The following is a 25,847-nucleotide window of genomic DNA, read 5'->3' on the forward strand; positions in this document are numbered from 1 at the left end:
GTCTGTTCGGATTAGGCCTATTCCAGTATGATTATAAACCTACATGAGCTACCGCTGGTGCCGCCTTCAGTACGACAGCGTTACTGACTGATATGTGTAAGTCATACTGTGTGGCGCCTTAGTTGTACGTGACGCACTTGATATTAAAGTTATTGAAATAAGCGTTCTAGGGTAAGCTATAGCTTGGTTGTAGCTTAGTGAGCGGCCGCTAGAGTGTCTGCTAATGTGCAGCAACCATTACTATAAGGGACCATCAAAAAAGGTTTCATTCGAAGGCCTTACAGACCAGAATCGACGTACCAATCAGGCAAAACCCCCGTGAGCATTGTAGTCATTCCACAGACGCATCGGGCAAAAGATACCCGTTTGGTGAAACACCATGCCCTCTGACAGCTGCGGAACCTCGTCTGACCGGAATCCGCCGCCCCCTCAAGGCCTTTTGTATCAGACCAATGACTTCATAATCACATGAGAAGAGAACTATAATACAGGTGCTCGAGAGTCCCTCAATTGATGTGGTGTAATTTATGCTTTACGACATTTGCGATATGGGAGGTGCGTTATCTCGAAGCAGGAGCACCACTTCGCGCGCTCCACAACGACATGCTGCCCTTTACACATTCTTCACTCTCCGATGTATGTCTACTGGTGTTTGTCCTCCGGCAGCCAAGAAGAAAATAACAGCACGTCGGTCCCATTTGGACGCATTTGGAAATAATTTCGCCACTGTTTACGTTTCCTCATTTACCGCATACACGTCGGCATGACACGAATGCCACACATTCCCCTTGCTTACATTCAGTGCTTTTTTAACCACGTCGGAGTCCGGCTACGTTGTATGTACGCTGCAGAATTTCTGCTCATGTTTTCAGAGCATTGCTCGATTGAATATTTTTGCTGGATGTGGATTTAAATCTTGTCAGTGAATGGTGCGGTTATGTGGAGTAAGAATACGTTAGTTATTCTGATCTCCCTTTCATAGCAGGAGCATCCGCTATCCATTTCTCTCAAACTCTCGGCCGTTGCAGGTCGAAATGGGACACGTGCAGGAGTCCGGAGCCAGGTTCAGCCTCAGGACGTTGGGAGATCGATATTTTTTAAAAAGAAAAATCTTTATTCTTCAATATATATGATACGTGACAACCCACCACCTTATGCAATTAGTGGGTCCTAATTGATGCAATTCAAGTGTTAATACTACAGCTTAATTTTAGTTACTTTGCTCTCAATGGGCACTACTGTTATGTCTTTACTATGTTGTTCTATTTCTACTTATGGTAATCTACTTCTACCTGCAGCGTTACAGACGTGCCAGAGTTGTATAAACCTGCGTTGTTGGCCCTGTGCACCGAGCTAATCCCGGTGAACATGTCCCTGGCACCGGGCTAGCCGGAGTTGTTGATCGCTGCAGTACTATGCTAGTGTTGCTATCCTAGCTTATCTTACATCTAACCTAACTTAACCTAGTGTCAAAATCGGCGAGTGTCTGGATCGCTAATAGGGCGCACCCTCCCCCTAATCCCAGACGTGGCGGATTCCAGCCTTGAGGCGGCTGGCCAAGTCCACGCCTCGGCAGAAAGGGACAGGTGCGCGGAGTCAGATCGGTTGCGATGAAGTCTTAATCGTTGTTCCTAAGAAATTCCTTTATCACTTTAATTGAGATCTCGTTTGCTAGTTTATTCAGGATTGAAAAATGGTCCTCATGCCTGAGCAGGTGGTACGTGTCGTGGTTGGGTAACTGGTGGCGTAATTGCGCCGCTACGTCGTCGAAGAGGTGGCACTCATACACCACGTGTTCTGGGATGCCTGGTGTGGCCCCACAGTCACACGCTGGTGTAGCCCGTTTCCCGAACCGGCATAGGTATGCCGGGTAGGGTCCACGACCTGTGAGAAAGTGCAGCAGTCCTCGTGACGGTGTGAAGTATTTTAATTGCAGTCTCTCCCTGATATTTGGCAGCAGTTCGTATGTTCTGCGACCAGTTTCTTCATTATCCCACTGTTCTTGCCAGAGTTCTTCCCCCCCGCGTTTGATTTCCATTATGTTTCCCACGTGAATTCCCATTATATCAATTATCTGTTTCCCTTTTTAACCCAATACCACGTCGCTTGCTCTCTGATCTTTATACCGAGCGGACAGAGCCCCATTAGTACTGTTAGCCCTCCACCTGGGGTTGTTCTATATGCCCCTACTGATCTGAGAAGCATGTTCCGCTGCACTCCTCTCACAGCCATGGCAGGCATGACCCTCGTGAGGCTGTGGGCCCAGACTCCTCACCCATATCCTACGATTGGTGTCAGAATGTTGTTATGATATAGTTTGATTAGTTCTGGTGGCACGTGGAATCGTTTATGTCCAATCGTTATTATATTGTTTAGTGTTTCTAATGATCTCTGTGTGACAGTGTCAATGTGTGATGTATAAGTCCATCTCTCATCGACGACTACTCCCAGGTATCGCGCCTCATGGCGTCGAAGAACTGGTGAGCCATCCGGTCGGATTCCTGACTAACTGTCCTTTCAGGAGTAGGTACGTGGACTTGGTTGGTGAGATCTTCATTTTGGCCGTGTGGCACCATGTACTCAGGATTCATATGGCCCTCTCAATATTTGGCTCTAAGTCTTCGCGGCTACGGCCGCCAACCAGCAGGAGGAGGTCGTCCGCTTAGGCTGTGCCCTCTAGCACATCATCGCTGTTTTGTAGGTTGTCCAAGAGGGGTTCCATGTTAATATCCCAGAAGAGTGGCTCCAGGACAGATCCCTGTGGACACCCCTTGGTGATCTTTTTACTTATTCTCCCGCTAGGGGACGATAGCCAAACCTCCCAATTTTCACAATAGCTCCTGAGACAGCCATATAGCGACCCCGGGCGCTCCTTCTCTCGCAAGCGGGAGAAGAGCGAGGGCCACCACATGTTGTCAAAGGCGCCACTGCTATCCACCATGATGCCGACCACGTATTTGTGCGGGGTTGAGGCACCGACCTCCGCAGCCAGGGCGACGGCGTCAGACGCCGATCTCCCGGACCTGAAGCCGAACTGTCTGTCGCTCATCCCGCACAACACTCGGTGTGCTACCGGTCTGTCTGCCAGCAACCTCTCAAAAAGTTTCCCCAGTGTGTCCAGTAATCAGATGGGCCTGTAAGACTTCTTGGGGGTCTTTGTCTGGGTTCTTCTTAATTATTACTACTGTGGGCTTTTTCCATATTTGGGGGAATTTCCCGAGCCGCAAGCACTCGTCTTATAACTTTGTGAGAGGTGCTACCAACTGGGGGGCGAGGAATTGCACCACCTCTGCAGTGACGCCGTCTGGGCCAGGAAAATTCTCAAGAGTGTATAATGAATTCTCCTCTGCTTTTCTAAATGATGAAAGTCTATGTGAATGCAGCTTGCCGCTAACTTGGTGTAATGTTTTGTCTGTACAGAGGTGTATCTGTCGCCTTTATCGCTCTTTCCCTCTCACACATAAATCGGTACAATAAAGTCAGGGCTTCGTGTTTTCTACTTAGGCTGATCCGTGAAAAGACAGAGAAACAATTATGCTAATGGACGATTCTCTCACTCTCTCTCTCTCTCTCTCTCTCTCTCTCTCCCTCTCTCTCTCTCTCTCTCTCTCTCTCTCTGTCCTTTATCTGTGTACAGTTTAAATATATTATTTACGTGAAATCAGCCTAGTAGAATCTCTGGTGGAGCCCTTCGTCTTAATATTCAGCGGCTGGCTTGCTAGAAAAGATCTTTACATTTGTTATTATTATTAAGCGCTGCATTCAGTTGGGAAAATCGATCGTTTGAACAGTTCGTTCAGTTTACGACAGATCTAAAATTTCAGATGTGGACGAAGCCTTTTTGGACGGTTTCAAAAAACTCAGAGATTGCAGGCTCTCTTCGTCACAGCTGAAACTTCCCAATTAATTACAGGGCCCAGACAATCATCAATGGTTCAGACAGAGAACTCATTCGTCATTCACTCTAGAATAAAATGGTCACAAACCTTATTTCTGAGGAAAATTGTATATTGAATCCATTTCCGTACATGTTCCGTTTTCTGTGGGTTCCAAGTCTCATGTAATTTTCTTTTACAGGTTTTTCTTTCTCTTTATCTATCACGCTAGCGGCACAAACTTTCCTAGCTCGCTTTAGCGCGAAGAAGAGTAAATAAATCTCCTTTAGCTATCCGACAATCTTCCAACCGATACTTCCGAAGCTGTTCCTCTCTCTCTCTATAATAACCATGGAGCATACATTTCTGTACCTCTGTTGTTCCAAAGAATAAACGTACTAGAAAAATACCTTGGCGTCGACGAGCTGTCGGCGCATATATTACTAGAAAATCTGATCAGATACTTTTCAAACGTAAATACATGTGGATGATTTGGTTGACCATTATTAATTATTGCGTGGTAGAGGGTAATTTTCCGTGGGGAGATTACAAGTGTTTAAACTTTCAAATTTGAAAAAAAAAGAAAAAAAAATTTCAGCTCAACCGACCCTCAGTCGCAATATCGTAGCGCTCCACTAACCAACCACGTTCATTGGTTCACGGTTGTACCAACTTTACTCAGCATTTCTAACATCTTGCATCATTTTACACTGTCGAAGTGTTTTTCTAGGCCGACAAATCTCTTTCTCTCTTTTTTGTTTTTTTACGGCTTGTTTCCGTTATCAAGCATCGGAACTCGCTCTCCGATTCCCATACCTTTCTGAAAGTCAATCTGATTGTCACTTTTCCTTTCCATTCCGCCGGCCGATGAGACCGAGCGGTTCTAGGCACTTCAGTCTGGAACCTCGCGACCGCTGCGGTCGCGGGTTCGAATCCTGCCTTGGGCATGGATGTGTGTGATGTCCTCAGGTTTACGTAGATCTGACGACTGATGACCTCAGATGCTAAGTCCCATAGCGCTCAGAGCCATTTGAACCATCTTTTCCATTCCGTTCGCAAGAAGATACTATCTCGGTAACAAGGTGTTTCCTTTGAGCCTTATTGGCAGTATCAGAGCTTCCTCAGTCTGGTAGCGTTCGCCAATGGAAATGTGGGGGGGGGGGGGGGAAGAGGGGGGCGGCACGGAAAGTTGTTGGACCTGACGACTTCAGTCGGCCGCTGCTCTGCTGAACTCGCAAATCCCGACCAGAACAGGCGGCCTGTGTGTGACGGCTCCTGGTTGCTCCTCACTGGTGCCTAAATGCAGCCGTAGCGGCAGCCTGATTTATCGCGATACGCGATTAATCAGGGCTGGCGGACAGGCGTCCAACCCAGAGCCCCAGGCTGCTGAGGTCTCCACAGCTTGCTGGCTTAACGAAGTTGCCCCCGCTGCGATGGACCGCGGCAGCCATTAGTCAAGGAGAGAAGTATAACTTACGCCCCCATTGCTGTTGTACGCGCCACTGTTTTGCGCTGCTGCCATACGACCCCCATTTCTGACCCATACTTTGCTGTTCCGATATAAACGAATGGGTTATGAAGTTCTTGCAGATGTTGTGAACCTTCCGAAGCGCAAAAGAGGTTTTTATTAAGCATTTATAACTAGCACTGAGAAATATTAAATAGGCGTGCTGCCTATCCACTAACCAATCGTGCAATGAACCTTGCTTTATAGCTTCAGTTCATGCAGGGCAAATATGCTAGCCATCTTTTGTATTTAACACTTGAATGAATAATAAACAATGAGCTGTGACGGTGGAACTAAAGCGTACCACACTACTGCTACATGCTGCTTCTCGGTAAAAAACACTAACGGAGACTGTTAGTGCATGCATTGTAAATTTTGGTAGGTGACTTTGTTTCGAAACAAACCAGACAGGTAAATTGAATCAGGTTCCATAAGGAAATCTGGTATCAATTTGGGTGGATAATATTACGTGATTGTGTGTATAGATAACGTAAATCCTTTAAAGCAATAAATAAGTATACACAATGCGTGATAAATGAATGTTACAATGTTCAAAACAATTGTACAGAAATGGTAATCACAAAAGGGCAGTGCAAATCGCCAGTAGAAATTATGTAGAAGCCTGCAAATTATGTGATCATTGCACGAGACCCAAATTGAAAGCTACAAAGTGTCTCCTATGTCTTTTTAGAGAGATAGAGAGATAATGTAAACCACTGATATTCGTGTATTACTGTATAAGTAGATACGGCTACCAGCATGAGTATATGAATATGAACGGGTCACAAAAGCATACAAAAGAATCTGGACAAATCAAACAAACACATGACTTGAAGATATGCTTAAAATGCAAGAAAAATAAGTAAGAAGAGTAAGTAAGTAAGTAAGTAAGTAAGAAGAGTAAGTGCAATGCAGCTTACATCTGCAGAAATCTCATCCTGTTATACCAAACAGTGTCGTGAAATACCGGAACAACTACCTCTTTCCACACAGCAGAAGAAACAGATCAGGGGCCATTGACCCCACACGAATTTCGGACCCATGCTGACTCAGCCAAATTATGTCAGCACTCTCACTGACACCTGCAGGCCAAAGACGGTCAAGCGACACAGAAGTATTGCACTATAAGGCACAAAGATGTGACGCACTGGCCAGCTGAACTCGCTAGAAAACCGACCGTTTGAAAACAAGCGACTCGCGCGGGTCGTGCCACATCCCAGTACAACACAGTGTGACGCTCTCTGTGCCGACGTTTCTCATGCTTCACACCTGTTAACTTTCCAGCAGATCATGGAATTTCATTGTACGTTCTCGTAACATTTGTTTCAAACCCATTTGCTTCATGAATGAGATAAGCAATAAATTGTTTTCGCTGTAACATCCTTCATGCGCTTGTTATTTCCGCTTTAATTTTGAACTTGGTGAGTATAAAGTCCGATTACAAGTGGTATTTAGTCCTATTATTACAACTGACTTTAGTGGAAAACTGACCTTCACAGTTTGAGACATTCATGCATGCAGTTTCAATTAATGTCTACGATAGTATCATATATTGTCTTCACTTGTCACCCTTATTAAGTTACAATAGCTTGACCTTACGCACACAACTTTATGTTGACACCTGTGGTTATCAGGTAGCATAATCAGAATACTTTCCGAGAAATAGTGCATAAAAATTTGTTTCATAAAATTTTCTTCTTGCTTATAGTGCATCAACTTATAGACATGTCTGTACCACAGGTGGAAGAAAATTCTGTTTGGAAAAAGTAAAGAAATTTTCGCTGTGGGCGCATCGGTCAGAACATGGATAATGGGCTTAACAGTCCCTTATCTATGAATTTCGCTATCGTATATTCGTTTAATATCAACTTGTGTTTCGAGCCATTCATTCCTCTCCATTGATTCACTAGGAAAAGAAAGACGATTAACTAAATATTCGTGTCTGTACATATTAAGCGGCTCAACAATGTGGTTATTATTACCACAATCCTCTTATAGTGTCCACAGATGTAGGTACGAGACTTCTTAATTTAAATAGTAATAGAACTATGATGTGTTTTTGCAAGGTACATGAATGGTGAGTGAGTTTTAGGTGCAGCGGGATTTGAACTGTGGGTTGTACAGACATGAGCTCAATTTTAATAAAAAAATTATTTAGCATGCAAGGTATCAACACACAAAATAGATGCCACAATGGCAGTGCAAACAAGTTCTTTGTAGCCCAGATAAACCTTAACTCTCGCAGTGCTAAGGAGGGGAGAGGGGTTACTTTACGCCCACCTTCCGAAAATATTGTAATCTTGCCACGTTCTTTATATTTCAAAATTTTGAAGAACTCCTTCATCGACTCCATGATTTCTTATACAGTAACGTAATTGTTTAAAATTTTTCAGCAAAAAAAAAAGTGGTGGTTATGAAGTACCTACACCGTGTGGGCTCTGCCTCCTATCGATTTCGTCCCTCGTTGACGATCTTTGTCCGCATAACTTTGGAGGTACGCCGTTGGAGCCCTCGGTAGGGCCAAAAGCCGCGAAGCAGGAAGGTTTTGGCGGTGAGTGTGTGGTATGCGGAGCGAGTCGGTTGAGAGCGTGAAAGGTTTGGAGTTCCGGCTGATACACGAGAGATCGAATCAGCTCCTGTGAAGGCTGTACGGAATGTACGCTAGGTGTAAATGCCACATTTCAATTGTGTTTTTCGCAAAAAGAGAGTAGACTGATTTGAGAGCACATAATAAGACGGTTTTATTGAAGCATTACGTTATTGTTCATTCTATGACCCGTACTAGCTTGGCTTGGTAAGGTGTGGAATTAATTACCGCACTGTCCAGCAGAGTCCAATAATAGGAATACATTACATGCAACGATTACGAGCGTTCATTTCAATATTTCCCGTCTAGAACATAATGGTAAAAAGATTTTAGTGGTATCCTTACTTCAGCCTTCTCCTCTCTCAGAAGCATCAGGCATCACCTGATTTGCGATTTTCCATTGACAACAATGTCGTAGACAGGATGTTGTCAGGGCTGTAACGTTGTATAGGAACCAGACGGTAAAAGAATTCATAGTAAAATTTTAATAATCAACCCTATAATTGTGATGATATAATTTCGCCCAGTAAAAGTAGGCTGAGGTTTTGCCACCAAATAAAGCATGGGTAAACCCGATAGCTCGCTGATGGTGTAATAAAAATTATAGAGAATGTTTTCATCTGTGAAGATGTCTCTGGAAGCTTCACTTTTCGACAGGGACACAATGGTAGCTTTATCAAAACGGCCTCTGGCGATTACAGACGCTGTAGCTACCATATGGTGCTGCTTAGATACAGCTTCTTAATGGTCTCTGTGTAGATTCACATACAGGTAGGGGATTCTCCCCGTTTTTCAGTCTGCGTACACCGTTTTCCCGCAGTTACTTAGAACCAATGAGATGACTCTTCCTCTGAGACTAGCGGAATGGGATGATGGACGTCACTGTCGGCTTGTATTACGAGTCTGTTAGTACCCATGGTCGTGGGTTGGTAGCTTCGACCGAAACTCAGAGCGTATCGTCATAAAAATGGTGGGGAATGTACAGTTGTCAGGAATGTGCAGCCTGATTTCTCCAGCAGTCATTGCTCATATGTTATTTGCAATCTGAGTCATGTTGGTGACACGTTAATTAGTCTTTGGTAATATGATTATCGACAGGTAGTGCTCGATCTCTATGGTTGCATTTTGTGTCATAGTGGGATCTGTGTCGTAACCACTGTGAGTCTATGATTTTGTATGGAAGAAGAATTTATTTTTGCTGCACTGCAATCGTTGCTCACCCATATTTTTGTGTGGCGAGGAAATACATGCTTCACGTTATTTCTGCATCTGTTTATGAGTTTTACAGTGATGTCCTTCACTTGTATTACGAGAGCTTTAGACGTTTATATTATGCCTGGGAGCCCTGGCGGATCTCGTCCATAGTCAGTGTTCTTACAGGATTGTCTTTATGAGTCTTAATAGAATCGCCACATACTGCAGTGTGGTAGCTATCCAGATTGTCTTTGAAATTCTACTGATCAGTCAAAATTACACTACTAGCCATTGAAGTTGCTGCACCAAGAAGAAATGTAGACGATAAAAGGGTATTTATTCGACAAATATACTAGAACTGGCATGTGATTACATTTTCTCTTGGGTGCACAGATCCTGAGAAATCAGTATCCAGAACAACCACCTCTGGCCGTAATAACGGCCTTGGTACGCCTGGGCATTGAGTCAAAGAGAGCTTGGATGGCGTGTACAGGTAGAGCTGCCCACGCAGCATCAACACGATATCACAGTTCATCAAGAGTAGTGACTGGCATATTGTGAAGAGCCAGTTGCTCGGCCACCAGACGTTTTCAATTGGTGAGAGATCTGGAGAATGTGCTGGCCAGGGCAGCAGTCGAACATTTTCTGTATCAAGAAAGGCCAATACAGGACCTGCAACAGGCGCTCGTGCATTATCCTGCTGAAATGCAGGGTTTCGCAGGTTCAAATGGCTCTGAGCACTATGCGACTTAACTTCTGCGGTCATCAGTCGCCTAGAACTTAGAACTAATTAAACCTAACTAACCTAAGGACATCACACACATCCATGCCCGAGGCAGGATTCGAACCTGCGGCCGTAGCGGTTGCTCGGCTCCAGACTGCAGCGCCTAGAACCGCTCGGCCACTCCGGCCGGCTTTCGCAGGTATCGAATGAAGGGTAGAGCCACGGGTCGTTTACACATCTGTTCAAAGTGCCGTCAATGCGAACAAGAGGTGACCGAGACGTGTAACCAATGGCACCCCATACCATCACGCCGGGTGATACGCCAGTATGGCGATGACGAATACACGCTTGCACTTTGCGTTCACCGCGATGTCTCGAAACACGTATGCGACCATCATGATGCTGTAAGCAGAACCTTGATTCATCCGAAAACATATCGTTTTGTCATTCGTGCATCCAGGTTCGTCGTTGAGTACACCATCGCAGGTGCTCCTGTATGTGATGCAGCGTCAAGGGTAACCGCGGCCATGGTCTCCGAGCTGATAGTCCATGCTGCTGCAAACGTCGTCGAACTGTTCGTGCAGATGGTTGTTGTCTTGCAAACGTCCCCATCTGTTGACTCAGGGATCGAGACGTGGCTGCACGGTCCGTTACAGCCATGCGAATAAGATGCCTGTCATCTCGACTGCTAGTGATACGAGGCCGTTGGGATCCAGCACGGCGTTGCGTATTACCCTCCTGAACCCACCGATTCCGTATTCTGCTAACAGTCAATGGCTCTCGACCGACGCGAGCAGCAATGTCACGATACGATAAACCGCAATCGCGATAGGCTACAATCCGACCTTTATCAAAGTCGGAAACGTGATGGTACGCATTTCTCCTCCTTACACGAGGCATCCCAACTACGTTTCACCAGGCAACGCCGGTCAACTGCTGTTTGTGTATGAGAAATCGGTTGGAAAATTTCCTCATGTCAGCACGTTGTATGTGTCACGACCGGCGCCAACCTTGTGTGAATGCTCTGAAAAGCTAATCATTTGCACATCACAGCATCTTCTTCCTGTCGGTTAAATTTCGCGTCTGTAGCACGTCATCTTCGTGGTGTAGCAATTTTAATGGCCAATAGTGCACATTAATAGTAACGCCATACTCGGATTTTCCTGACGTTAATATAAAGAGAGTATAACATAACATGCTATATTTGGTTTAGATATCATGATTATAGTTACTTGTCCTCATTCGACCTGGGAGTGGTGCTTGACTGAAAATGGAGTCACCTATGCAAATTTTAGGAATCTGAAGGCAGCCATGGGATCTGTGGCAGTCGCGGCTGGTCGATGATTTCTGTACCTTATCATCATCATCTCACTTTTTCGACCTGCGACTGCTGGGGAGAGCTCCTCTTAACCTAGGTGAGTATTTGTAGCACTCACTGTTATTTCCACTGACCTGTTGGGGTATGCCGTTATTACGCTAAGCGGGAGATCCTTTTGCCAGAACTAATATTGCAGCACTGTCGGCCACCATGCTTGGTGTGCAGTCCTACAAGCATCGACTCCACACCGATCAGCGTAGCGCTGAGAAACGGCATCAAGAATGTGTTGACTCGCGCGCCAGTGGAAAGAGCGGGTGACCTCACACCGCCAGGAAGACAGAACTCAGCATCCCCTGTCAACAATGACTTAACTAGCCGCTCATCGCTGGTCGGCCCCAGTTCGACTTCGAGAGCATCAGTACTGACAAAAGAAGGCCATGACGTTCGAATCACAGATTTATTCCAGCCTTTGTACGCATTTAGTAGGCCATTAAAACAACGTAATGTGGAAGAAGTAAGGTGCACTAGTGTAGCAATTCCTAGAAAATCCCAAGAGAAGTTTTATGTGTCCACTATATAACGTACGTATCTGTGCTTTGGCGCTGAATGTAACAGTTCATGGTGGTGAAGTGGATGCTGGCACTGTAGCTCAGCGTGTTCGGTCAGAGAGGGTTAGTTGCTTTCCGTAATAAAAAGAACTGAGTGAACGGATCAACGATGAAGTTGAACATGTGTCATGGGTCGACCATCCCAAGCATATCCAACGAAGCCAAAAAAAAGCAAAAAGAAATGTGGTTAGCCTTCGAACTTGTTGAGTCGAAAGTGTATGGGTTGACGGTTCGACTCCTGAGTTTTTTCATCACTGGTCACATTATTTAATGTGTATGACATTTAAGAAGTAATATAAAACCGTGGCACAACTAGACAAGAAGAAGGGACCGGTTGGTGGGACATATTATGAGGCATCAAGGGATCACAAATTTTGCATTGGAGGGCAGCGTGGAGGGTAAAAATCATAGAGGGAGACCAAGAGATGAATACACTAAGCAGATTCAGAAGGATGTAGGTTGTAGTAAGTACTGGGAGATGAAGAAGCTTGCGCAGAATAGAGTAGCATGGAGAGCTGCATCAAACCAGTCTCAAGACTGAAGACAACAACAACAACAACATAAAACCACGTGTATTTGCCTGAAGTTTTAGTGAATTTCATGTTATTTGACTACTTACTACTTTTAATTAAATTTGGTTATTATATCAAATATATTTATAACTATCGACAATCAAATGAAGAAACGCATAGGGTTTTCCTGAAAATGTATGCCTGTCGTGATTTGCGAAATCTCTTATACATGCAATCTGGTAAGGTACGTGGTACTACTTTGCACCTGGACACTTCGAAATGCAGACACAAACGCAGGTCCCATTTGGCAATTAACCTGCGTAGCGGTGAGACGTTGCTCACGTAGCGAGAGGCAGTAGCGTAGGTGCAACTGTTTTGAATATCACAGAATTTAAAGTTGTACTACAAACATGAGCGGGAGTTGAACCGTCGCCTCATATACGTTCCTCTTAAAAAGCTCAAACGCTAGCAACTTGACCAACATTAACCCTAAAGTCCGGCACCTACGCACACATACATACGTTACGTAATAGGTAAGTAAAATTTATCTTGAGATTTTCTCGGAATTGCCGGTGTAGTACACCTTAATACTTGCACATTACGTTGTTTTAATGGCCTGCTGAAGGTTTACAATGTTAATCCGTGATCTCAACATCGCCGCCACCCTTTGTAATAGAAGACGATACTTAGGCTGCGTTCTGTAAATAGTAATAGTGTATAAAAGTACTCGCGTGTAGGAGGCACAGGAAGCATATCAGGCCACACATAACGGTAAGTTATGTTTCTTTTCTTTTTAGAAATAAAACTTAACTCTGTGTTCTGCCTCACGGCAGGTCTGGTCATCGCGGAAGCATCGTCAGAGAGGTCCACCGCATGAGAGTCTAGCAAAGTGATTCCAGTGGTGGTTTCCCGTTGCCTTCCACCGATGATGATGAAGTAATAGTGAGGACAACACAACACCGAGTCCCTGAACGGAGCAAATCTCCGACCTAGCCGGGAATCGAACCCGGGCTCCTTGACGTGACAGACCGCCGCGCTGACTACTCAGCTGTCGGGATAGACTTAGAAGTAAAACGTCGTATTAATGTGAAAGCTTTATGTACAGATGATTTTTGGATTCCTGCCACCGCCCATCGCTACTTCTCTCATTCCTTGTTTCCGTCAGTGCCGACTCCCACAGTAGTCGAAATAACACCTGGCGATGAGAATTTCAGAACCAACGCTGCATTAGCTTTACGACGCTCCGTCACAGGGCGTCAATAATATTTCTCTATTTCCTTTCAGAGGAGGATTGCTACTAATTGCGTTCTTTCTTGCAGATTAGCAGCAACGCTTCCGCTATTTGTATATATGCCTTCGATCTAATTATTTTCCTACGGTCTCCTCTCATTAGAACGCCCTCTAACCTGCCTCCTACACCACCTGCGCCTATGCCTCTGGCTGCTGAGGCTTTGATTTAATGCAGTTCATTCAGTTTCAGGAGCACCGAATGTTACAGCTGATGACGGTAGTCCGGCAGCTCATTAACGCAGATGCCGCAACCGTATGAACTCCGCCACAACAGCCAGTCACGTCAATAGTACTGCTTCCGTGCAGTCCACCGTTCTGAGCTTTCAATGAACAACAGGAGGAGCGGAACGAGTGGTACACTCAGTACAACGCTCATTGTGCTACACATGAAGTGTAAAGATACTGTGAAACTTTATTATTTCTTGTCAATGGCCAGCACAGAACTTTACCGCCGCAACGTTATTCCCTGCTAGTAGGCTAGAGTTGCTATTTTTTGATTAGTTTTCGCCCTCATTATAATAAGGATCAGGTACATGTTGCTGCAGCTTGTTACAAGTTCTTCCGATTGCGGAAGAAGACACGACAGACATATCGTCCGTGGATCAATGTACTTCAGGCTTTGACACGACAGTATCGTTTTCATTGTAGCTGTGGACGGTACCATAGTGACGTAATGATTCGTGGTGCAGTTATGTACGACAGTAGGATTCGTGAACAAATTATCAAACATTCTGAAGCTACTTTGAAACAAGTGTTACAAGTTATTGACCACCAGAGCTCATGTGTCAGTGTCAGTAAAACTTCGAGGCAGCTCCCATCTGCAGTGTAACGCAAAGTGACGAACAAGTACAGCTTTGGTTCAAATGGCTCTGAGCACTATGGGACTTAACATCTGCGGTCATCAGCCCCCTAGAACTACTTAAATTTAACCAACCTAAGGACATCACACACATCCATGCCCGAGGCAGGATTCGAACCTGCGACCGTAGCAGTCGCGCGATTCCGGACTGAGCGCCTAGAACCGCTAGACCACAAGTACGGCTTTGCAACCGACCACTGTGTGCAAACAGGCCACCGTGCCGTGGACAGAGTAAACAAGTGTCAATGAACGTGTCTGCTGTGAAATCATGTCACCGCTACTTTACCACACATAAAAGAAACATTGGCGTTGGGGGAACGCGACTGGATTTGCTTGTGGAAAGCCATGTCACGTACAGTCTGCGTGTCTGCAACAGAAAAAGAACTCTACCCACGTTCGCCCTCGTGAGCGGGGAGCACATTCTCACTCAGTGAATGTAGTTTTTTCTAGAGCAGCTGCCGGGTCAAGTGAAGACCAAATTCAGTATGTTCATTCATCCCTCCCAAGTGCTGTGCAACTACAGTCGAACAAACTGTGAACTTAGTCTTTGCTGGGCGCTGCGTGCCGCTTCAGATTGACACTGGCGCTTCTGTTACATTGTTTAATTGTGCCACTTGTGAGCAGTTGCTTTCGTCACAGGTGACAACATCTCGCACGCAACTTACTGCGCATAACGGGCAGGACATGGCAGTGCATGATACATGTAGTTTGCCTGCCACATTCCAGTGTCACATCAGAACAGCGACATTTCCAATTTTGCATTCGTAGGCCTGTGAAAATATTTTTGGGTTATATTCACTTGATTTGTTTGCTCTTCGTATTCAGGACAATGTACTTTCCATTTCTGCTTTCGACAAAAAAAGACAGTATTACTTAACTGAGTGAAGAGCCTCCTGATTTATTTTCTGAAGGACTTGACAAGAGAAATAATTCTATGGCGCTCGTGACAATGAGGGATAATGCTCAACATGAGATTTTTCGGGCGTGTCCCATCCCTATGCAAGTGAACTTCTGGAATGACGAGACAGTGGTGTCATTGATCCCATTCAGGCTACTCAATGGGCTTCTTCCTTAGTAATCTCACCAAAGCCTTCTGGAAGACTTCGTTTTTGCGTTGACGTTAAACGCATAGTGAGTACATAAACATTAATTGATACTTACTCGTTGGCTCGCCAAGAGGTATTAATGGACAAGCTACGCGCTATTTTTCAAAAATTGACTTATGCGATGCGAATCTGCAAATCCTGCTAGATGAGGAGTCTCAGAACGTGTTTGTGGTCAACAGACATTTAGGTTTGTTCAAATTTTTGAACTTAGCTTTTGACAGCGCTTCCAAGCCTGCCATATGCCAACGTTACTTAGAACACCTTACTGCAAAAGTTCCATTCTACTCAGATTACTTGGACGATACAGTGGTATGAGGAAGTACACTGGAGAAACCTATCAGTAAGTAACCTTCACACGCTTTTTCAAGTTCTTTCAGCTGCAGTTTTGAAATGTCGCCAGGGCAAATATTCCTTTCTTTAAGACTGAAATTCAATAATTCGGCCACGTTCTTAATAGCCACGACGTTTATCCCCATCAGACACGTTTGCTTGCCAACCGGGACCTCACTGACCCGCAGAACGTGACGGAATTACTGTTAGTTGTAGGGAAGTTGACATACACTGCCCCGCAGAACGTGGCGGAATTACTGTTAGTTCTCGGGATGCTGACATACATTATATCCGGTTTATAACCAAAGCAGTCCAGATCTCGTCTCCGTAACACCGTTCGCGCCAGAAGAACGTGTCTTTTATTTGGACCAAAGAGTGTCAGGGTGCTTTCCAGAAACTTAAAAATGTCTTGTTTGGTGACAGATGCCTTGTTCATTTCGATCCCGCTATGTCTGTGGTTTTGGCAGTGGACGCTTCGTATGGAGTAGGAGGTGTTCAGTCGCACAGATTTGATTCACAGGACAAAGTGATTGTTTTCCCTACCAAGTTACTGACCATGATTCAGTGTAAGTACTCCCAAATCAAGAAGGAAGCACTCACTATTATCTATGCTGTGACGAAGTTTCACCATAATCTCTGTGGTTGGGAAGTTTCACCTAGTGATGGACCACAAGACATTCCAGTCATTGTTTCATCCGTCGTAACTCGCCGTGCGCGGCTCAGAAGCTGCAGCGTTGGGCTCTGTTACTGTCGCAGTATCAGTACGTAATAGTGTACCGGGCCACGTCGAAGCATGCAAATGCTGACATCCACTATTGCCTTTCTGTCGGTCCTGATTCTCAATTAAATGCTACTGCCTCATCTTGTTGTCATATCGATGTGCAGGACACAGAACTTTTACATTGTTTTCCACTGCACTACAGGAAAATTACAGACCCTGATTTGAACCTTTTGTTGCACTACATCGGTACTCCTTAGCCTCACTCAGTGCAAAACATTCAGAAGTTTTTTGTACGCCGATATTCTGCCTGTCAGCGTAGCCTCTTCGTCCAGTGATATTATTGCAAAATGACTCTGGGCAATTGTGTGTGCTTATTCCTAAAGTGTCGCAAAATTATGTGTTGCGATTGCTCCACCAAGATCATTGGGGAATCGCACGCACAATACAGTTAGCGCGATTGCACTCTACTTGGCTGGGCATCGACGCCCACATTGAACAGATGACGTCACAATGTCGTTCTTGTGCTGAACTCTATCGGCCCCACCGAAAACGTTTTCATCTTGGCCAAAGTCTCAATTGCCGTGGCAACTAGTGAATGTTAACTTTTCTGATCCCTTTTGGAACTCTCGTTGGCTTATTGTTGCGGATTCTTTTAGGAAATATCCGTTTGTAGTTTTGAAATCGAATAGATCGTGTAGTACCGTTAAGGCTTTGTAATCTATTTTTTGCTTGGAAAGTTTACCGGAAGCGTTGGTTACTGACAGTGGACCACAGTTTACATCTCAGAACTCTAAACAGCTTCGTACAGCCACTGCTATCACTCACTCATCAGAGCCACGTTTCATCCTCGGTCGAACGGAGAAGCTGGAAGATTTGTGCACACGTTCCAGCAACAGATGAAAAATCTACGTGCCTCCCACACACAGGAGAAAGCATCACACCGTTCCAAGCCCCCAACAGTCCGTCATCGGCGGGACCTCTACATGGCCGACGCCACAGCACGCTGCACCCCACGAGAGACACGGAGCCTCCCACCCTCCGCAGTTATTGATGTACACCTAGTGATTGTATTCTTTCCAGAGTATTTGATCCCGCCAGGCGATGTGGAAAGGATTCTTCCTTCGAAATTTGGGCTGTTGCATAATTCAAGATCCTGGAGGATTGCTGAGCCACCATCAGAATCAGGTTCGTGCTTGTCGACTGCCAGATCCTTCCACAGGTTTTCTGTCCCAAGATTCGAATCCAACCGGGATCTCGCGGCTGGCCTAGCCGCCCCCCGTGGCATCTTCGGCTCAGCCTGTGGAACCGATATAGCTGGACCCATCGCCATCACCACCACACCAGCTCAACTTCCTGCAGCTCGTCGTGCCTCACGCCGTGGACCGTCGTCGTCGTCGTCGCCGCCGCCACAGCAAGCAGTCTTTGTCATAGCCACTCGTTTCCCGTCGGGTCAGCTGTGGAAGATGGTGGACATCCTTTCGAGGTTTTTCTGACCGACGTTCCCCTCAGAGGGCAGGGCAGATGTCGGGCCACGGCCAGGGGCTCAACGTCAGTCCCAGTTGCGGCTACCAGCTCCTCACGCCACCCAGTTTTCTGCCTCCAGTTCTAGGCAAAGAAAGGAAAGCAGAAAGATGGAAGGAGTATATAGAGAGTCTATACAAGGGCGATGTTCTTGAGGACAGTATTATGGAAATGGAAGAGCACGTAGGCGATGATGAAATGGGAGACATGCTACTGCGTGAAGAGTTTGACAGAGTACTGAAAGATTTAATTCGAGACAAGGACCAGGGAGTAGACAACATCCCATTAGAACTACTGACAGCCTTGGGAGAGACAGCCCTGACAAAACTCTACTATCTCGTGAGCAAAATGTGTGAGACAGGAGAAATACCCTCAGATTTCAAGAAGAATTCAATAATTCCAGCCGGCCGGAGTGGCCATGCGGTTCTAGGCGCTACAGTCTGGAGCCGAGCGACCGCTACGGTCGCAGGTTCGAATCCTGCCTCGGGCATGGATGTGTGTGATGTCCTTAGGTTAGTTAGGTTTAATTAGTTCTAAGTTCTAGGTGACTGATGATCTCAGAAGTTAAGTCGCATAGTGCTCAGAGCCATTTGAACCATTTGAACCAATAATTCCAATCCCAAAGAAAGCAGCTGTTGACAGATGTGAAAATTACCGATGTATCAGTTTAATAAGTCACGCCTGCTAAATGAAATGACTCTGAGCACTACGGTACTTAACATCTGTGGTCATCAGTCCCCTAGAACTTAGAACTACTTAAACCTAACTTAAACCTAACTAACCTAAGGACATCACACACATCCATGCCCGAGGCAGGATTCGAACCTGCGACCGTAGCAGTCGCGCGGTTCCGGACTGAGCGCCTAGAACCGCTAGACCACCGCGGTCGGCGCCTGCTAAATACTAAGCGAATTCTTTACAGACGAATAAAAAAATTGGTAGAAGCCGACCTAAGGGAAGATCAGTTTGGATTCCATAGAAATGTGGGTACACGTGAGGCAATACTGACCCTACGACTTATCTTACAAGATAAGTTAAGGAAAGGCAAACCTACATTTCTAGCATTTGTAGACTTAGAGAAAGCTTTTGACAATGTTGACTGGAATACTCTCTTTCCAATGCTGAAGGTGGCAGGGGTAAAATACAGGGAGTGAAAGGCTATTTTCAATTTGTACAGAAACCAGATGGCAGTTATACGTGGCGAAGGGTATGAAAGGGAAGCAGTGGTTGGGAAGGGAGTGAAACCCAGTTGTAGCCTCTCCCCGATGGTATTCAAACTGCATATTGACCAAGTAGTAAAGGAAACAAAAGAAAAATTCGGAGTAGGAATTAAAATCCATGGAGAAAAAATAAAAACATTGTAATTCTGTCAGAGACAGCAAAGGACCTGAAAGAGCAGTTGAACTGAGTGGACAGTGTCTTTAAAGGAGGATAGAAGATGAACAACAACAGAAGCAAAACAAGGATAATAAGATGTAGTCGAATTAAGTCTGGTGATTCTGATGGAAATATATTAGGAAATGAGACACTTAAAGTAGATGAGTTTTGCTATTTGGGCAGAAAAATAACTGATGATTGTCGAAGTAGAGAGGATATAAAAGTAGACTGACAAGGCAAGGAAAGCATTTCTGAAGAAGAGAAATTAGTTAACATCGAATGTAGATTTGTAGGCGCCCCGGTGGTTCCGGTCACCTACGGTGGACTGGAGGTCGAGCGGTGGCCTCTCCAGTTGTCAGGACGCTAGGAAATGACTGTGGACGCGTCAGAAACGCCAAAGAAACATTATTAATTAATAACACCTTTATTCCTGCCGAGTACAATGTGGCCCACGTAACACAGGCTGGCTGAGCTTGGTGATATCAACGACCTTCGCCCGAGTCCTTGCTGACTCGTAGCGATGACACCAGCTCCCGGCTGCACCAGTCTTGCTAGCGCAGCGCCGCGTGCTGTGATGTAGCGGAGGAATGCCCTAACGTCGGCCGCGCGTGGCTGGCGGCGGCCGGCTGATCGACCGGCTCGGCGGCGGACAGCGGCCGTTGCGCGTAGGAGGCTCTGGGTTGGAGTCTTGGCGCTGTCGACACGAGAAGCATTCTCGTAGTGCCTAGTGTATCCCACCTCGTCCTCTTCCCTGCTCCTCCTGGTGGCTCGTCCGCGGTGGACTGGCGGAACGGGCTGCAGTCCCCCAGCGCCGTCGGCTCACCCGGTTGTGACGGCGGATGCACAGGTCCTAGGCACCGCACGATCTCGACGACGGCCCACTGATGTGGTCAGCATAGGCGGCGAGCGAGTCTGCCGCGATGTCTACTAATCCTGGGTTGATGATTGACAGCGGCAGCAGAGAGGACCCTCACGTCTGCTGCTGGATGGGCCGCCCTTACTGCAACATCTCCTTAATAAAGATTAACATGTCGATCACCGAGCTGAGCACTACGCAGCGACCCAGTACACATCTAACTGCAAGTCTAACTGCGAGTGCCTTGTTGCTATCGAAGCTGGCGTATTTAAAGGAAGCACGAGCGACGTCCTGACGTCATGCTCGTTTGTAATTGCATTAGTTCCACTTATACTGCTGATTCATCTGTCATACTCGCCCCTTAAGTGTTCTTGTGACAGAGTTATATGTTGTTACAGCAGACTTAGGCGAAGTTGTGAAATACAGTACAGCTGACGCTATACCTCTGTCTTGCAGTCTATGAAAGTCTCCGTCCAACGCAAACCCGCATGCTAAGCAATTCTCTCTCGCCTGTTGTGTGTAACCTAGCCACTGCCCCTGCGTGACGACACATTCCAATACATGTGCAGTCCTCTTACATCTTGGCTAACCTATTGCCTCTGGCTCTCGGCATAGTCAACGAAACTTTGACAATATTCCTTGTTTCCAGCTCTTTACTATTCTGAGACACTACAGATTTAAGTGTCAGGAGGTCGTTTCCGAAAGTAGCACAAAGAAGAATGCTGAAGATTAGATGGGTAGATCACAGAACTAACGAGGAGGTATTGAATAGAATTGGGGGGAAGACAAATTTGTGGCACAATTTGACTAGAAAAAGGGATCAGTTAGTAGGACATGTTCTGAGGCATCAATGGATCACCATTTGGAGGGCAGTGTGCAGAGTAAAACTCGAAGAGGTACTGGGAGATGAAGAAGCTTTCACAGGATAGAGGAACATGCAGAGCTGCATCAAACCAGTCTCTGGACTGAAGGTCACAACAACAACAACATCTACAATTATGCATCTTCTGCCAGCCATTATTAGCGCGATGTTTGTCTGCTGGTGCCTGTAAAACGAAATTGGTGTTAACAAATAGGTCTCAAGTGACATGACTTAATGTATTTTTTTATTAACAAACTGACGCAGCCTGCTATCGCTCCCAATGCTGCAGCGCATCACAATTATAAAAAGATGTAATTTGGACCGTGAGCTTCAACATCGATGAAAACTAAATTGGGCACATACTGCATTGCGATATCCTGAGAGCATCATGACATCGACGTGGCGTCGAGAACTGTGAGGTGGATCTTGCGTAATTGGTTAAAAGACGTAAAATTAAGGAAAAACACGGTACTTATTCGAAAATTTGCGATAAAGACGTAAAATAGCGGAAAACACGAAATAATATGAAGAAACAAGTAAATGCCTGCGTTTGGTCTCTCCAGGTGCCTCGAATGACGTAATATTAAATGGTTCTTAACAAATAGAACTTATCGTAATTTGTTACTAACTAACAGACACAGTCTTATCGTCTCCCTATGGTGCCCAGCTCCTGAGTGAACTGCATGCACCCAAGTCTCCCAGCTGTAAAAGAGGAGGATGGGTGGAGGAGAGGGAGGCGGATTTGCTTTATACTCATTGGCCCTGGGGGATGGAGAGAACAGGTGTCATAGCATTTAATTGTGTTCTCAATGGCTGCGAGAGGATTTTCGGAATTTTTATGTCACGCGATCACTATAAAGTAAGCCAACAGCCTTGCCGCAGTGGTCACACCGGTTCCCGTCCTATCACAGACGTTAAGCGCTGTGGGGTGGGCTAGCACTAAAGTGGGCGACCATCCCGTCTGCCGAGCGCTGTTCGCAAGCGGGCTACACTCGGCCCTTGTTAGGCAAACTGAGGAGCTACTTGATTGAGAAGTAGCGGCTCCGGTCTCGTTAACTGACATAGGGCAAGGATAGCGGTGTGCTGACCACATGCCCCACCATATCCGCATGCAGTGACGCCTGTGGGCTGAGGATGACACGGCGGCTGGTGAGAACCGTTGGGCCTTCGTAGCCTGTTCGGGCGGAGTTTAGTTTATCATGACATCGAACATGAGTCGCACAATTGCTTGTGTGATACCCTGGTGTGTTCCTTATCAGTTCCTGGGGATTCCCCGGAGGAGAGGGAGTGAGGAAACCAAGGATCCCAAGTGCGTAATCTAACGCCGGATGTGAAAGATGACACCCGATGTGACATGATGACTTTTTCCGCTAGAATGCCCACACCTATCCTTCTCACACATGGAGGAGATGGAATGTGGGAATGAAGGTAGATTCATTGACTCTGTCATGCTTTCATGTCTACGTTACGCACGGGTCAGGAAGGGTAGGAATAATGCTGCTCCTTTCTCGAGATCCACAACTGGGTAGCAGTGGGCAGAAACGACAGCTTAGTTTAAATACCATGAAACATATCTAATGGATATCTTTCACTGTGCGTAGCCGTGCTCCCGCCTGCGCAGCGCTACTTCTGCTACTCCAAGGGGCTCCTTTTCAAACTGTGGGCCGTCTTCGCTAACGAGCGAATAATTTAAATGCAAATATGCGTTCACAAAGGAGCCTTTAATTAAGAGGAAACCAGATGCTTGCTGGGCGTTCCCACAGTCCCCGCAGAGAGATCTTCTTTTAACTCCGTCGAGGAAAAGAAAAGTAAAGGAATTATACCTTAATGTGTGCACCGTTTTCAGAGTACATGCGAGAATAACAGCCCTATTATGTGTTATCTTTCTAGCGTGTAGCTTAATCTAATAATATTCCTTATATTCAAACCGTTTCCAGGCTGCCGTAGGAATAAGAACCTTACGGACCAAAGGGAAGACCTGGACCTCAACCTTAATTTCAGCTTGAACCTGAAATATATCTTCCATGATTAGTGGGAGTGGAAGCGAATTAGTGGTTTACGTACACCGCAGGATAAATGTGTTAGGATGCGTTCTGCTGGGGCTGGCGGTTCCTTCCCTTACACATTGCAAAATTCATGGAACACATGAGGATTAAGCAAAACTGGCTCGGCTAAGCATAGAAGAAATTTAGGAGATGGTTTTGTATAATATGTGAGAAAATTCTGTATGAAAAATCCGTCAGCTTGCACACTTCAAAGGGTACTGCGTCTAAGGTTCTGGTCGGCGTGCAGTTACATACAGTTTACAAGTAAAATTTGCAAATAATGAGAGAAAACGGTTTTCAGTCCCATGGTCATTGCTCTCAAAGTGTGTGCTATAATGGAAATGTTGAGATACTCGAATGTCTTTTGACCAATTATTCTCCTTTGCTGAGTCAGTAATCTTCCGACTGGTTGACGCAACCCGACAGAAATCTTGTGACAATTTCTTCATCTTAGACCAGTACTTGCACTTCAGGCCCTCAATGTTTTGTTGAACGTATTCCAGTCTTTGACTTCCTCTACAGCTTTCACCCTCTACAGCTCCCTCTGAAACCATGGAAATTACGAGTGTGCCCCGATGTCTTACTACCCGTCCTATCAGCCTGTCCCTTCTTCTTGTCAGTGTTCATTTCTCCGTCACTTCTGCGGAGAACCTCCTCATTCCTTATCTTATTAGTCCATATAATCTTCAACATCCCTCTGCTGCATGACATCTCAAATGCTTCAGTTATCTTTTCTTCCGGTTTTCCCACGTCCTTCGATTCACTTCCCTTCCTGGTCTGGAATCCTTCGCCGATCGAGATGTCATCGCCTAAAAGACCTGGCATTGTGGAATAGATCCCAACACGCAAAGTAGTTAGTAATAATGAAAAAATACATGTATGGATGAAAGGATTTGGTGTATTTGCTGAAAATGTAACTGTAACTGGAGATATTACTTTGTACTACAATATTAATAAAGTGTGATCATTGACCTCTGTAACCGCTAGACGTACGTCGCGAACCGGGGGCTCAAGTGTGCAACAGTTTGAAAAAATTCGAAAGCATAGTGCCGCACGGCCCGCTGAGCGCCTAGCGAGTGGGTGACGCAACCCGCCCGACTTGTCTCGGCGCACCAGGGCACGCGCGCTGATAGTGTGACTACAGCGCGCGTACGGGATAACTCCCGCCTGCTGGTGCCTGCAGAGTCTAAGTCCGTTATCAGCGCGTTGCGTAACCAAGGTCACCCGCTCTCTATATAAGCGGGCAGTGAACACCAGAGGAACCATTCCGCTGTGAGCTCTATCTGCAACAGCATTGAAGCACTATGCCCCGTCGACGTGCTCCATTCGTAAATTCACAGAAATTTCTTCCTCAGATTAAGGGTGATGTTTCACACAAGCGTATTTCCCTTGGACAGGAATTCCCTCTTTTCCTCTGCTCGTCTGCTTTTTATGTCCTACTTGCCTCCTCAGCCATGTATTATTTTGCTTCCAAGGTAGCAGACTTACTTAATTCCGTCTGCTTAGTGGTCCCCCATTTTGATAAGTTTATAGCTAATCTCATTTCTGTCACTCCACACTAATTTCATCTTTTTTGGGATCACTCCGTCTGTAGCGTGTACTGAGTAGACTGCTTATTCCATTCAGTGTGTACAGTAATATTTATCGCTTTCAGTGAGGATGGCAGTCTCATCACCGAAATTTGTTGATATTCTTTCACCATGAATAATAATCCTACTCTTAAATCTGTCTATTATTTACGTGATTCTTTTTCGCTGTATGAACTAAAGCTAGTGGCGTAAACTACACTGTCTTATACTGTTTCGTTGTCTTATTGTTTCCCCTTAGTTGTTGATACACGAAACAGGTCAGAACACTGTTGCAGAAACAACGACGAAAGATGGCAAATTTAAACGGAGGCAAAATTCCCAAGATTGGTAACCTTTTACAGAAGTTCAAAATTTAGCGCGGACTTCAATGTGAGATGCTTATAATAGTTTCCACAGCGAAACTTTGTCTCGACACCTGGCAGAAAATCCAAACAAATTCTGGTCGTGTCTAAAGTATGCTAGCGACAAAACACAATCAATGCCTTCTCCGTGCGATGACAATGGAAATACTATCGATGAGAGTGCTGCTAAGGCAGAGAGACTTAACACAGCCTTACAAATTTTCTTCAGAAAAGAAGACGAAGTAAATATCCCGAATTCGACCCAAGAACAGCTGCCAACGTGAGTAGTTTAGAAGCAGTGAACCAACTGAAATCACTTAATAAAAGCAAGTCTTCCGGTTCACACTGTATACCAGTTAGGTTCTTTCAGAGTCTGCTGATGCAATAGCTTCGTACTTAACAATCGTATACAAGCGCTCACTCGACGAAAGATCTTTACCCAAAGATTGGAAAGCTGCACAGGTAAAGCCAATATTTAAGAAAGGCAACAGGAGTAATCCACTAAATTGCAGGTCCATATCATTCACGTCGATATGCAGCAGGATTTTAGAACATATATTGTGTCAGAATATTATGGATTCCCTCGAAGAGAACGAACTATTGAAACACAGTAAACACGGATTTA

This window comes from Schistocerca piceifrons, chromosome 2, assembly GCF_021461385.2.
Source record: "Schistocerca piceifrons isolate TAMUIC-IGC-003096 chromosome 2, iqSchPice1.1, whole genome shotgun sequence".
Lineage (NCBI taxonomy): Eukaryota > Metazoa > Arthropoda > Insecta > Orthoptera > Acrididae > Schistocerca > Schistocerca piceifrons.